The following is a 15,892-nucleotide window of genomic DNA, read 5'->3' as shown; positions in this document are numbered from 1 at the left end:
CTTAGCAGGAGAGCACTCTTGAGGTGGTGGCACAACGCTGGTCACCTGGGCCACCAGTGGAGCAGGTAGTGGTAGAGGCAGATAATCTCAGGGATCCCACCCAATCACAGAAAGAATGAGTCCAGATCCCACCAGAAGGAAAGAGAAGCAAGTGTGGGAGGGACCGGGAACTCTTAAAAACTGTTGGGATGACTCCAATCTGTGCCTTCCACTTACCTAGTGCTTTGAGAGCCAGAGCACAGAAACTGTGCAGAGAGCTCGGAAGATGTGCCTAACCAAGTCTATCCATTTACTCTTCCCCACAGAGCTTGGACCTCATCTCAGCCTTCAGACTCCAGGGCCAGGTACCATGGATGTGCCCTAGGAAGTATTGGTTGCACACCCATCCTTCAGACACAATCTAATGCATACTGGTATTTTCTCATGTTCTTTAAGACTAGATCTGGTACAATGGTATGCAACTAGGTTTCATCCTTGTTTTCAGCATCTCCAGTTAATAAATGAAGGAATATGGTTTGACTATTCTCACCTCCTGGTCCCAGTCTGACTGGTGCAATGTATGAGTTAATGGAACACATACACTTAACCACTGCCTGGCACAGATAATAAATGTTGGCCATTGCTGTCATGACCAACAGAGCTTAACATACACAATAGACAATAAAAATGGTCCACAATTCATTCATTATTTGATCTTAATGGCCAATATCAGGCTCCCATTTGTTTTAGCTACACTTATGAGACAGTTAGATATATGTGAAAGTATATTAAATAAAAGGGACAGAATTTGGAGGATCTAACACTCACACAGATATACATGCAGGCTAAACACCAATGCATGTAAAATAAAAACAAATTATTAAAAAACTCACAAGCTAATATCATGCAAAATTACAAGATGGCTAAATAAAACATGTTACTCAATACAGTACAATGTCACAACATTGGTATTTTGTCAATTATCACAGAATTGTATTTTTTTTCTGAAGTGTTGAGTATAAACCCCACACATGATACATAAGCACTCTGCCACTGAACTACATCTCCCAGCCCTAATTAAAAACCTTTTGAAGAGACTTTTAAAATTTCAACATGGGGGTCACACTATGTTTCCAAAACTGTTCTCAAACAACTAAGCTTAAGTTATTCTCTTACTTCAGCCTTTTGGGTGCTGGGACTGTAGACCTGTGCCATTGTGACTGGCTTGAACCAGCAAATTTAGTGTCTGTAGATCAGGATATGTGTTTGTGTCTGTGTGCTTTTTAACTGATAGACCTTAGAAATTAAAGAGAAATGTATCTAAATCATTCTTGATGGTGATGGTTGATAATTATTTACAGATGTGAATTTGATGGAGGGAGATCTAAATCTTAGAAGACTGAAGTTTTGATTGTGAAACCTCTGCCAGTACATGACGTTGGTCATCTCATTTCATGACCTAACTTCCTTCTCCATCAAACCATGGGCTTGGTATGATGCTTGCTTATATGCCTGCACTTTTCAGATTTATTTATTTCACTAATTTCTAATGTGTATAAGTGTTTAGCCTGCATGTATGTATGTGCTCTACATGTGTGCTTGTTGCCCTAGAAAATCAGAGGAGATATTCCGATCCCCTGGGACTAATGTTACAGACAGCTATGAGGCATCACGAGGGTGCTGGGACTTGAACCTAGGTCCTCTGTAAGAACAGCCAGTGTTCTTAACCATTGAGCTTAACCATAGGGCAAACTCTCCAGCCCAATGCCTTCCTTATACTGCTGAATTTCTAAAACCCTCACACAGAACAGTTAGATATTTTTTATCATTCCCATTCTGTTTCATAAGAATTGACTGAATTGAGTTGTAGTTTATATCCAATAACTATTTTATTTTCAATTTCTCTCTCAGGCATTATAGAATGGCAGAGGAAAAGGTATTTTAAGAGTCCTGAGTCTTCCCTCATGTTCTGTGTACTCTGGATGTGTTGGAGGATTACAATTTCATAAGATCCCCAGGTGATTATGAAGTTACTCTGAATTCCTCCTCTTTCTGAGTAGTTCAGGGAAGACTGAACCAGGGTTTCTCAAACTCAGCACTGTAGATACACTGATTATTCTTTGTTGAGGCCGGTATTGTTAAACATTGTTTGAGAAGTATCAGCATGCTAGGCCTCTCCTTGCCAGGACCGCTGCTCCCTCTTCCTCCCTGTGACAGCTGAGGGTATCTTCAGCAGGGGCTGGAGGTGCAGCTTTGTTTGTCCTAATGCTTGTTTCACATGCATGAGATCCTGGGTTTAATTCCCAGTGCCACATGCAAACATATAATAAATGCTTCATCTATTTCCCAATATCCTCTAGTGATCAAAATCCCCATATTGAAGATTGTTGAGGTTAACAGATTATCATGTTTTGTCTATATAATATTCTTTCCTTTTTTGCTTGTTGTTTTTCTGTTCATCTTTCTTTCCTTCAATCTGTTTTTTGTTTTGCTTTGTTTTTGTTTTTGTTTTTTGCGGTGGGGAGGCTTTCTCTGTGTATCAGTCCTAGCTGTCCTAGAAATCACTTTGTAGACCAGGCTGGTCTTGAACTCACAGAGATCCACCTGCCTCTGTCTCCCGAATGCTGGGATTAAAGGCATACACCACCATACCATATTAAGGCTCCATTAATAGTTTTTATTCCCTCTTGTATTATTCTAGGCTTTCCTTCTGTCTCTAGTACTGTCAGTTAGTGTGGACATTGTCTGAACCACTCATCCATAGGAATTAGAGACCCTAACTTGGCAAGGAGACCGAGAAAATAGAGTGAAGTTCAAAACAGCCTGAAATCATATTTCTGTCATTACCAGTTCTAAGACAACTTGGAAAATTTGCTTAGTTTATTTGAACCTTCATTGTCTCGTCTGAAAAACTGAATGAATTACCTAAGATAGGGTGTTGTTTCTTTGTTCCATTGAGGGTATTAACAATCTGTTAAGGGGGAGGAGTAGCAAGTGGTGGAGCCGCAAGGGCTCTCACGAGGCAGCTCGCGGCTTCAGGCCACACAGGCCGGATAAAGATGTCGTACACGCTCTCGCATCTGCACAATGGCTGGCGGGTAGACCAGGCTATCCTTTCAGTCGTCGTTTGTTTCCGTCACCACTGGACTCCACTTGTATGAAGATGGATGAGGTTCTGTGCAGCAGAAATGGAAGATAGTGTGAGGTCTCGTATTGTAGTAATAGGGGGCGGCGGGGCTGCGTCCCCAACACCCCAGCCGCCTGCTCGGCTAGCTTATGCCCTGAAATAATTACACACAAACTGTATTCATTTAAACACTGCCTGGCCCTTTAGCTTTTGCCCTTACTGGCTAATTCTGATATACCGATCAACCCATCTCTAATAATCTGTGCGCACCGGTCTTACCGGGAAGATTCTAGGTCGGAGCTTCATCGCGTGTGTCTGCCCGGGAGCGGGGCATGGCGTCTCTCTTGAGGTGTCTGCTTCCGAGAGGAGAGCTGTCGAGTCTGACCTCACTTCCTCTTCCTCCCGGCATTCTGTTCTGTTTACTCCACTTACCTATGTCCTAACCAATAACATGGGCCAAGGCAGTTCCTTTATTAGCCAATGACCTTCCTCCATCATTGTATGAGTCCCAGTTGTTTTACAGCAAATGCTGTTGGTATTGCTTGTGCCCCGTGACCTCCTCTCTGGTTCTCCGCAGCCTGGCAGGCCTATCTGGGGCAATATGAACATCCGCTGTGCTCGGCCCAATTAACTGATGACCATGCAGCGATGTCACCTGCTGTGCCTGCCCGAGAACTACCAGAGGAAGTACTCCTTCTATCACAGCCTCTCTTGGCCCAAAGATCGTGGGCTATGTACTGGCCAAGATGAAGTAGGACCCCAATAATATCCCTCATGGACACATCACCTCGCTGGCTGTGAAAGCTCCCATTGATGCTTGGGCCTGGCCCAAAAGCTGATGGACCAGGCTTCAAAGGCCATGGTCGAGAACTTCAGTACTAAGTATGAATCCCTGGACAACAGGGCGGTCCTGCATCTTTAGTCCAACACCCTGAACTTCCAGGTTAGTGAGGTGGAGCCCAAGTACTACGCAGATGAAGAAGATGCAAACGCTATGAAACAAGATCTCTCACAGATGGCAGATGAGCGGAGACCGCAGCTGGTGCTGAAGAAGGGCAGATACGTGGCTCTGAGTTCCAAGGAGAATCAGGGCAACACACTTCGAAGAGGCCTGTAGCAGAACCTGGCTGGAGATGATAGTGGCAGTGACAGCAAAGACAGCGCTGATGTCCAAGACAGCTTGCAAGACTTGGATTCCACCTCCTAGAGCCTGCTCGAGCATTGTAGGTTCTTGCCATTTTAGTCACTATTTCTTGGGAACCCTGGTTGTACTCTATAGTATCTACTCGGGAGTCATCCCACAGCGACCCAAATGACTGCTCTTTGTCGGTGCTTAGCCGCAGCCTTCCACATTGCCTACTCATAAAGGCACTCCAGGACACAGAAGCTGCCGTGCAGGAACCAAGGAATCTTGAGGATTGCCATGGCGGCGCCTTCCTTGGCTTCTCCCATGCTGCCGGCGCTGTATTCTGTCTGCAGCTGTCCTGTACTGATTGTGTGTATCCTGTAGGATTTTGCCTAGAATGCCAAACAGGAAGTGGGGAAAACTTGGGAAGCTCCCCAGCTTTCAGCGTTTGCCATTATCTCTGGGTTTTTATTTCTGAGCAGGCAGGACCATCAACTTAGCCCTTATACCCTCTGCCTCTGTCTAGTGGATGTTACCTACTCTTGCCTTCTCTGGAAACTGCCCGTGCCCTGCCCTCCCTCTTCCAAAGGGAAGAAGAATGTTCCCTTTGGAGGGGAGGAGAGAAGGAGACAGGTGTTGGACTTCTGAACAAGCAGAATTTATAGATCTTAAGGAAAGGACAAACAGAAATCAAATTGTAATTTCTAACCTTCTCCCAAGAAATAAAAATATTTAAAGAAAGAAGAAAATCTGGGGGCTGGAGAGATGGTCAAGAGCACTGACTGCTCTTCTAAGAGGACCTGAGTACAATTCACAGCAACCACAAGGTGGCTCACAACCATATGGCACCCTCTTCTGGCGTGCAGGCATACATGGAGGCAGAATGTTGTATACATAATAAATAAATCTTTAAAAAAAAACTGTTAAGAGCTGGGCAGTAGTGGTGCACACCTTTAATCCTAGCACTTGGAAGACAGAGGCGGGTGAACTCTGTGAGTTCAAGGCTAGCCTGCTCTACAGAGTGAGTTCCAGGGCAGAAGGGGCTACACAAAGAAATCCTATCTTGAAAGATCAGAGAAGATAAAGACATTATTAAGAATAGAAATGAGATGTATCTCACTGGGAAACTACTTGCTTAGCACATATCAAGCTTTGGGTTGATTTCAGCCTCCAACACCACACACACAAATCCAAGTATGAGCTAAAATATTTGCTGCTAGCTTTCCTTCCAGGATGCGATATCAAAAGGTGATTATTGGTTAATGCTGCTAGGTTTGTAGAAATAAAGACACTATGTTGTAATCATATTAAAAAGATATTGTGAGCAGATGAATCCATGTTAAAAACCAAATATGGATGCGACTGGACAACTGCTGTTGTCCCCAGTGTGTCATGTCACCTTTTTGTATTCAGATTAGAATTAAAAGAGCTCATCATATGACTTGAAAAAACCTCCCTTAAGAGGCTGGGGAGATGCCTCAGAAGTTAAGATCACTGGCTCCTTTTCCAGAGGATCCTAGTTCAATTCCCAGCACCTACCTGGTAGCTTCAGTTCCAGGGGATCTGATATGCAAGCAAAACACCAATGCACATAAAATAAAAAAGAATTACTAAAATGAATTTTTAAAAGAAATCTTCCCTAGAGAAAACTGGTATACATTATATGCCTCTCTTTTATCCCATACCTTTTCCTTCCTGCTGCTTGAATGTGGCTGTGATAGCTGGAGATGAAGTTTCAGTGTTGGTCAAGTTGGGAGCAGACTAATGCTAGCTGGCGGAACTTGGAATTTTAAGACTTCATGGAAAAGAGTTGCCCTGTACTGCTGACTTATGGACATTCATGTCACAAAGAAATAAATGGCCTCCTTTGAAAGTATTGTCATTGGTCAATAACAATGACAAGCAGACAGATGGGCCAGGGATATAGTTAGGTCAGGTTTGGTCCATAGCACCAATTAAACCGGGAGAGCTGAAACATGCCTAGACTCCCAGCACTGAAGAGGCAGAGATAGACAAACCAGCGGTTCAAAATCATTCTCTGCGGGCTGGCGAGGTGGATCAGCGGTTAAGAGCATTGCCTGCTCTTCCAAAGGTCCAGAGTTCAATTCCCAGCAACCACATGGTGGCTCACAACCATCTGTAATGAGATCTGGTGCCCTCTTCTGGCCTGCAGGCATACACACAGACAGAATATTGTATAGTTAATAAATAAATAAATACATTAAAAAAATCATTCTCTGCTACATAAAGCAAGTGGTCTAATTAACCTAGAGAAAGTAAATATGACAATACTAGTTAGCATGCCAATGTGGGTAGGAGAAATCTCATAAGGCTCCATCCCTCCATGAAGAGGTAGAGATAATTAATGGTCTCTAAAAGAAGAGAACCTGGCTTCTCCTGAGATGAGTGTCTTGATAGGTTATTCATTCCCAAGGGGTCACCACTACACACATACACATATGAGCAGAACTAGATAGACTTAACAGGTTGTGTGTGTGTGCACGCACATATCTGTGACAATAATAAAGATGTCATGAAGTTGAAAGGGAGTAGGGGGGACATGAGACAGATTACAGGGGGTGAGAGGGGAGAGGGAAATGCTTTAAATATAATACAATGTATAAAAATCTCAAAAGTAATATTTTTTAAAGAAAGTGAATATAGAATAAAAGACAGAGCTGATGACAGCCATTCTTCACAGCATTCTGCCCAGTTAAATTCACAAATTGCTGTTTTAATTAAAGTGATACAATGCAACCATTTTACATGAAAACAAATGTGTGTATTTTTTTAAAGGGCAGTATTTTATTTTATTTGGATTTATTTATTTATTATGTATACAACATTCTACCTCCATGTATGCCTGCATGCCAGAAGAGGGTGCCAGATGGTTGTGAGCCACCATATGGTTGCTGGGAATTGAACTCAAGACCTCTGGAGGACGGGCTGGAGAGATGGCTCAGAGGTTAAGAGCATTGCCTGCTTTTCCAAAGGTCCTGAGTTCAATTCCCAGCAACCACATGGTGGCTCACAACCATCTTTAATGGGGTCTGGTGCCCTCTTCTGGCCTGCAGAATATTGTACAGAATATTGTGTACATAATAAATAAATATATTAAAATATAAATAAACCTTTAAAAAATAAATAAAAGAAGACCTCTGGAAGAGCAGCCAGTGCTCTTTAACCTCTGAGCCATCTCTCCAGCCCCACAAACGTGTGTATTTTCAAATGTAAGTTGGCAGAACTGGAATTATTTCAAGAAAGGAAGGAAAGGTTTAAATACACGTGTGCCTGTGGTAGAATCTAATAGTCAAACTTCAAATAGTAAGTGTATACATCAAGACTTAAACACAATCGCGGTAAGACTTGAAGAAAACATGAATAACAGGGGTGCATAAATCTCCTCAAAGATGAAAATTTGCAACTCCTGAGCTTAACCTAGAGCAGATAATATGTTGCATGGACAAATGCATAATTCTTGACAATTTCCTAACAACACAATAAACTAATAATGCTGCACTAGTAGATGCATAATAAATTAGTAATTTTTATTTAAGAAAACAACAACTCATAAGCAAAGAGAAAAATAATTTTTCAGATTTAGAACATCTAAGCCGAACATAGAGTGTCACCCAAAGGGCTTAAGAACTGGCTTCACCTTTAAAGGCTAGGCTCATCACCAAGAAGACCACAGTGTTCCCTAGAGCAAAGGCTCTTCTCATCATGCAATAGATGCTTCATTTCATGGACCATTTATAATCATTCTTTGGATCACTCAAGTTGTCTTGATTAAAGTGAATATTGAGAAAACAAAAGAAAATAATCAAATCAAAGAAAGTCCTGGTTTTGTAGTGTTGCCTCAGCAGGTAAGAGTATCTGCTGAGCAAGCATGAGGACCTGTTTTGAAATCCTTAACATCCACATAAAAAGTGGATATGGCTGCTTGCACCTATAACTCCAGTTCTGTGATGATGACAGGAAGACAGATGGAGTTTGCTAGCCTAGCAGGTTCAGTGGGAGATTTTGCTTCAAGGGAATACAGCTAAGAGTGATTGAGTAGGACTCTAACATCCCTTTCTGGCCTCCACACTCCTGCACATAGGTGGGTGCTCTAGCATATTCTTGTATTCATATTCATCTGTGTGTGTGTGTGTGTGTGTGTGTGTGTGTGTGTGTGTGTGTGTGTGTGCATGAGCGTGTGTGTCCTGGGAATTATTCCAAGAAAGAGTGTACAGAAAGATAGAATGTAAACTCACAAATATGAATGCTGTGTTTTAATACACAGGAATAGTTTAAACAGTCTTTCTTTTTAAAAAAAATGTTTTTATTTATTTATTTATTATGTATACAATGTTCTGTCTGCATGTATCCCTGCACGCCAAAAGAGGGCAACAGACCTCATTGCAGATGGTTATGAGCCACCACGTGGTTGCTGGAAATTTAACTCAGGACCTTTCGAAGAGCGGGCCACGCTCTTAACCGCTGAGCCATCTCTCCAGCCCCTTGAATAGTCTTTCTCTAATTCATCTTTACATGATGGTCCATTCACTACAAAAACAAAAGGCACTTGAGAATTATTCAAAGAATGGATCTCAATTAGACATTAAGAGCTTGAGGTATGACCCAACTAAAGCTGTAATTTCATCATTTTCCTCTCATATAGCTTGCTTCCTGAAAGCTTCATATGTCAACTATAGTTTCAGAGTCTCAAGAATGCCAGAATGAGGGCATGAAAAACTGTCTCTCTAGTTTTAGTTGGGCCCTACAGTATTTTATACTATTTTGTTTATGCCATGAGAATAGAATTAGAAAAATATTTTAACACAAGAGGAAGACAACATTCTTTACAATTTATTTATAAATATCACGGAAAGTTGTGTAAGGAAACTTTGCATTTATCTACAGTGAAAGAAAACCCAGAAATAATTGTGTCTTAGTTAGGGTTTCTATTGCTGTGAAGAGACGTCATGACAACAGCCATTCTTATAAAGGAAAATATTTAATTGGGGCTGGCTTATAGGTTCAGAGGCTTAGTCCATTATCATCATGGAAGGAAGCATGGCAGCATTCAGGTAAACATGGTTCTAGAAAGGAGCTGAGAGTGGCACTGGGCCTGGCTTGAGTTTTTAAACCTCAAAGCCCACTCCAATGACACACTTCCTCCAACAAGTTCCCAAGTACCCCAACAAGGCCATACATCCTAATAGTGCTATGCTCTATGGCTTATGGGGGCCATTTTTATTCAAATCACCACATATTGCTTCTCAGTTAGGTGTGTCCTCATTGAAGTCACATAGTGATTGTTGAACTCTCTCAAAATAAGTCCAATTTTGAGTGTGATTGTTGGATAAGTCTCCTGTAAAAGATTTATTTTTCCCCTCAGGAATCAAAAAATGTCCCTCAAGAACAACTTGAAGCTTCTTCACCTATAGTATAGTCCAAGTAAATAAATGTCTGTTTTTGTATTCTATAAGTGAAAAGGTACCCACAGAAATTATATTAAATATTAAAAGGGAACAATATAGAAGCAAAACAGAGAGTAAGAGACCAAAAGAACTGCTGAGTGTAGTTACTATGATTTTGCCAATAATAGAAATTAGATAATATGGAATATATGCGTTACATGGAAACAGGGATGTACTGAGGGTATACCATTTTCTGATCAGATGCACTTCAGATGCAGCCTCAAGGAGTCTTCTACATGTGTCTCTCAGTGGTGTAACCATCTGATGGATTCACACGCTCTCAAAGTAGAACCCTAAGGCCCCAGTGTGCCTGCCAGGTGTTCTGTAGGTAGACTTTCTGTCCAACACTGGCCCCTCCCTCATGGTCAAACTGCCCATTCTCTTCTTATATCCAATAAGGACTAGAAGTTTGTCACAATCAAGCCTGCTTTTCAAGTTTTTTCAGATTTTTTTACTTTATTTTTTCTTACAATGAGCTAAATTTGCCTCCTAAAAACATAGCTGCCTTGATTCCAGTGTCTGACTTTAAATAAAAAGATAATTGTTTAATAAAAAAAACAGTCTTAACATATTTATGCCACCCACTTCACTGTTCGTTGGCAACATAGCAGTGAGCAGGACCAGTATCAGCAATGACCCCCTAGCTTCCTGTTGCAAGGTCATCAGTCAGCATTTGGAAGTCAACATTCTTACGCCCAAGTCTACATGCCATTTTTGTTCACTTTTTGTCCTTTAGTCTGGCTTCTGGGACATTGTCTAGTTTGGAAGCTTCATATGGTGGCAAGAGATGGTCAGTTGGAACTCTAACTTCCCCAAATATTTGGTGATTTCATTTAGCTCATCTTCATATATGTGTATATTTTAGGAAGCTTCTACTATTATCTTTCCAATGGCCCTTATTTTAGCAGTCTCTCCCCATATTCCCTTTCCTCCTCCTCCCTGATTGACTCTCTCATTCCAATTTCCCATCTACCCCTAACGATCTATTCTATGTCCCTTTCCTAAAGAGAGCTAAATGTCTCCCCAGTTCTTACTCTACACATAACCTCTGTGCTTCTAGTGATCATGGTTTTGTTATTTTTGGCTGAACAGCTAATATCCTCAAATAAGGAAATTCATAACAGAGTTGTCTTTCTGAGTTTGGGTTACCTCACTAAGGGTGATTTTTCTAGTGCCATTCAATTACCTGTAAATTTCATGAAGTACTTTTTTTTATGGGCTGAATAATACTCCATTGTGTAAATGTATCGCTTTTTTTTTAATCCATTCATCTGCTCTTGGACATCTAGGTTGTTTCCAGTCTCCGGCTATTATAAGCAGAGCAGCAATGAACACGGTTGAACAAGGGTCCCTATGTTATGTGACTTTTGAGTCTATGTCCAAGAATGATGTAGCTGGATCTTGATGTAGGTTGATTCCTCTTCCTGAGAAACCCCACATTGATTTCCATAGTGGCTGCATAAGTTTGCCTCCCTTCACTTCCTGTGCCTTCCAGCCAGCGTGAGCTGTCATTTGTTTAATTGATCTTGAGCCTTGATCTTTTAAACTCTTCTCCATGTCTCAAAGAGCTGGAATTTTATTACCACCAGGCCTATAAATGAATACTTACATTCACTATTTTTTATTAATAACTACTTGGAACTTCCTTAAGTGTCGTTTATAAAACACTCATGAAAGTCTTGTTTTCTAAGGAAGAAGCTTGGAAACTCCCCAATAACTCCTCATCTTATAGGCAAGAAAACTGATACCCAGAACAGTTGAAGGACTTGTCCAAGGAAACATAGATTATAAAGGAAAAAGAGGCAGAAAGAAAGACATGAGAGAAGGAAGGAAATACTTTATGATGCTAAAAATGTCAAACCCCTCCACACATGGTCCAGCTGTGCGCCTCTGTATTAGTTCCCATCCGCAGCAGGGAGAAGCTTCTCTGATGGTGCCTGAGCTAGACATCGATCTGTGGGTATAGCAGAATGTTCTTAGGAGACATGTTTATTGCTAGGCTCCTTTAGCAGAACAATAGTATTTGGTTTTCCCCTAGGTCCATGATCTATCTAGGGCTTAGCCATCTGAATAGTGTCAGGCACGGATTCGATCCATGGGATATCTTTATCAAATTTCCTCAGGGTTCAGGGATCTATGCAGAAGAGGAGGCAGAAAGCTTGCAAGAGCTGGGGCAGGGGTGCTGGGGGACACCAAGGAAACCGTTCTTCAGCACACCAGGACAGATGCACGTATGAACTCACAGAAAGTGTCTGCACACACAGGGTCTGCACAGGTTCAGCCAGGGTCCTGGTGCTCAGAGGGAAAGTGAACACAAGCCCCAAGCCCTAATCAAGAACCTGTCTCCAATTAACACCTACAAAGGAGAAATTCATTTTCTCCAGTATAGTCTCACTGGGGGTATAGCCACACTTAAGAGCAGGCGGGCCCCATGCCCAGCAGTGGATGACCAACACAAAATGAACTCAAAGAGACTTCTGGAGATTTATTTGTCTTATATTGCCTAGTCTGGGCATTTTTTTTATCTCACTGATCTTTTGCATCTGTAACATAGTTGTGTTTTTATGGATTGTGTTTGTGCGTATTCAATTTTATTTGTTTGTTTTGTTTTACTGTTTTTTATTGCCTGTGTGTTTTCTAAAAAGAAAGATACAGAAGGCATGGAGTTAAAAGAATGGGGAGGTGGGGAGAGGAAACCTTGATCAGGATATGTTGTATAAAAATTATTTTCAATAAAGTCAAAATAAGAGTCACAACACAAACATCCTTCTCTGTGTTTATCAAAATCATAAATGTGAATTTTAGAATGTGTTTCCCATATAAGATTAATTTCTCCCAAATGTCTCTTCTGATTATGAGGTCCTTCAGACTTGATGGTATTCCTTGGATGTGTTTATTCATGCTTTAAAGGTTATATTTCTGCTCTACATCTTTCCTAGGCTTTATTTGCAAATTTTTTTCCCTCACAGATATGTATTGGTCTATTGCTTGCATTTTGAAACAAAATTGTTTAGTGTTCTTACCCTTCAAGAGAGCTCCTTTTTAAAGCAATAGTATGGAATATACCCGTGGTGAGAGAGACACCTGTCCTTCTGCGTTAGTGATGGCAGAGGGGAGACAGACTCACATTTTATGTGAACTATCATTGGCACCATTGACCGTAACTCTAGGTTTGCATCACTTATTCCAGCCTCCCATTCATATTCCTTAGGTTCTGTATCTCTAGAGACAGATGTGTGAAAACTATTCCATTGACCTGTTTGCAAATCCCACAGTAAACCAGGGTTTCAAAATATTGAAAATGTTTAATAAAGTCACCATTGCTTCTTGAGGGTCCAAAGAAAGTATGAACTTTTAGTTACACTTGTTTTTTAATTTTACAAATGATTTCTAGCAAATATTTATTTATTTAAAACTTCACAGATGTGCTGGGCCTGATGGCATACAGCTGAAGATTCCAGCTCTCAACAGGTCAGGTAGTAGGATTTCTACTTTAAGGAAAGCATGGACTACGTAACTAAAACTTGTCTTAGAAAAAAGAGTTCACAAAGGAAATATTAATTAAGTATTATGAGTAAAATAAGAAATAGTTTCTTTACAGTATTACTATAAGATAACAATCTAGAGATAATTCTGCCCAACTTGTATTTTATATTTTATTTTACGGAGAACGGGTCTCACTCACTATATAACCCTGACTGGCCTGATCTCACCATGAACAAAATTTAATTTTTAAGAACAGTCTTGTACCAATATTTGCCTTCCATCTTTTTTTTGTGTTTGAATCATGAATTTTATTTTTGCTTGATAAATTCCGTATATTTTTTTTATTGATAAAAGGAGAATAAAGAAAAGAAAGAAAAAAAAAAACAAATTCCCACCTCCTCCCAGCCTCCCATTTCCCTCCCCCTCCTCCCATTCTTCTCCCCCTCCTCCCACTCCTCTCCCTTTCCCCCCACTTTTCTCCCCCTCCCTCTCCAGTCCAAAGAGCAGTCAGGGTTACCTGCCCTGTGGTAAGTCCTAGGTCCTCCCCCCTCTGTCCATATCTAGGAAGTTGAACATCCAAACTGGCCAGGCTCCCACCAAGCCAGTACATTGCGTTGGATCAAAACCGCGTGCCATTGTCCTTGGCGTCTCATCAGCCCTCACTGTTCGTCATGTTCAGAGAGTCCAGTTTTATCCCATGCTTTTTTTTGGTAACAGTCCAGCTGGCCTTGGTGAGCTCCCAGTAGATCAGCTCCACTGTCTCAGTGGGTGGGTGCACCCCTCGTGGTCCCGACCTCTCTGCTCATGTTCTCCCTCCTTCTGCTCCTCCTTGGGACCTTGGGAGCTCTATCCAGTGTTCCAGTGTGGGTCTCTGTCTCCATCCCCATCCATCGCCAGATGAAAGCTCTAGGATGATATGCATGATATTCGTCAGTATTGCTCTAGGATAGGGTCAATTCAGGTTCCCCATCCTCAGCTGCCCAAGGAACCAACTGGGGGCCTCAGCCTGGGCACCTGGGAGCCCCTCTAGGGTCAAGTCTCCTGCCCATCCTAAAGTGGGTCCTTTAACTAAGAAATGGGGTTCCGTGCTCCCCTATCCAACCTTCCTTTATCCCGATCCTCCTGTTTCCCCAAGTCCCCCCTCCTTTCCTTCTCCCTTTTCTCTCCCCATCTCCCCTTACCCCCATCCCACCCCACCCCCAACATCCCACTTTTCTCCCCGGCAATTTTGTCTACTTCCCTTATCCAAGAGGATAACTATATGTTTTTCCTTGGGTTCACCTTCTTACTTAGCTTCTTTAGATTCGCCTATTGTAGACTCCATGAACCCTATTTATTTGCCTTCCATCTTGCATCCTCATATCCAAATCACAGAAAGCAATGTGATACCAAAGTCCTGTGGAACTCGGGGCAAGTGCTTGAATTGTGTTTTCTCCTACTCAACAATAATTTTCCCAAACTGATTTTTAAAATATGCAATAAAGACCATCCAAAAGATGTGATCATTAAAGGTTTCATGACAGAATATGATAGAGCGATAAAGAGTCATGTCATCCAGTAAAACCAATGCATCATCCTGTCCTATGTAAGGTTCCATAAACAGTAAAGTTTGTGATGAGTAAAATGGTTCATCAGGATTGGACCACGTTGACTTATGAGAAACTTTCTCTCTCTCTCTCTCTCTCTCTCTCTCTCTCTCTCTCTCTCTCTCTCTCTCTCTCTCTCTCTCTCTCTCACCTTTACTGTCCTCCTGTATGTAAACCACGTTGAACTCAAACTCATAAATACCTACCTGCCTCTGCCTCCTGAATGTTGGGATTGAAGCTATGCTTCAACACACCTGGCTCTTTCTTTTCTGTTTCTTTTCTCCTTCCCTCCCTCCGTCCCTTCATTCCATCTTTCCTTATTTCCTTCCTTCTTTTCCTTCCTTCTTTCCTTCCTTCCTTCCTTCCTCCCTCCCTCCTTCTCTTTTTTGTTTTGTATTTTGTTCCTTTACCTACTTGTAAATCCAGGGCAAAAATAATTCTGAAAAACTTTCCTGAGACTCATGTCAGTATTTTGAGACTATAACAAGAAATTAAACTGTGTGTAAAGTTTTTTACAGGTAAATTTTGGCATTGTTCATTAATTGAACTGCAACAATCCCCAAGTCATAGCTCAATACATGGGACTTCAGGATATTGAATATGCTTCATTTTGGAATGAGAGATGTCAGGGATTAATCTTATCCCAATTGTAATAGTCTTAAAGTGGTAGATTTTCTTCTTTTACAATATTTGGGGAAGATGAGAAAGAAAAACCCAATGAAAAAAGAAATCAAAAGGTCGAGTAGGCATCCTACAAAAGACCAGTGCAAGGATTGGTTGTAGTAAAAAGGGACTCAGATGAACACCAATCAGATTTGCCGAAGGAAAAAGGAGCGAGAGTGCTAAAAGTTGGTCATCATTTTAACATACATTTTTAAGTCTCAAACTTATTCCAAGAACTGCCAGCAGAGGTCGCCATGCCAGGTGAGTCTGCTTAGCAGCCCTGGCTCTCAATGCTTATTGGTCAACATTTCCTTTATCTGTTGCTGAAAGGGGGTGGGATTAATAGCGCACCTCTTGGCAGTAATAAACTGCACTAAATATGCGTAAGTGAGAAGGTGTAGGTGCCTTCGCAGGTTGTCTGCAGAGCGCTCCTACCCAGCTGAGAGCGTATGTCCAGAAA

At 41.5% G+C, this 15,892-nt stretch overlaps 1 pseudogene; it reads left to right on the top strand.

Moving 5' to 3' along the window:
* The first annotated feature begins 3,707 nt into the window (after positions 1-3,707).
* LOC142853725 (N-alpha-acetyltransferase 11-like) lies at positions 3,708-4,313 on the top strand (annotated as a pseudogene).
* Positions 4,314-15,892: the final 11,579 nt, after the last annotated feature.

The sequence above is a fragment of the Microtus pennsylvanicus genome, chromosome 7 (assembly GCF_037038515.1).
Source record: "Microtus pennsylvanicus isolate mMicPen1 chromosome 7, mMicPen1.hap1, whole genome shotgun sequence".
Lineage (NCBI taxonomy): Eukaryota > Metazoa > Chordata > Mammalia > Rodentia > Cricetidae > Microtus > Microtus pennsylvanicus.
Note: the sequence above shows the minus strand (reverse complement) of the source record. Positions and strands in the feature narration are given on the sequence as shown.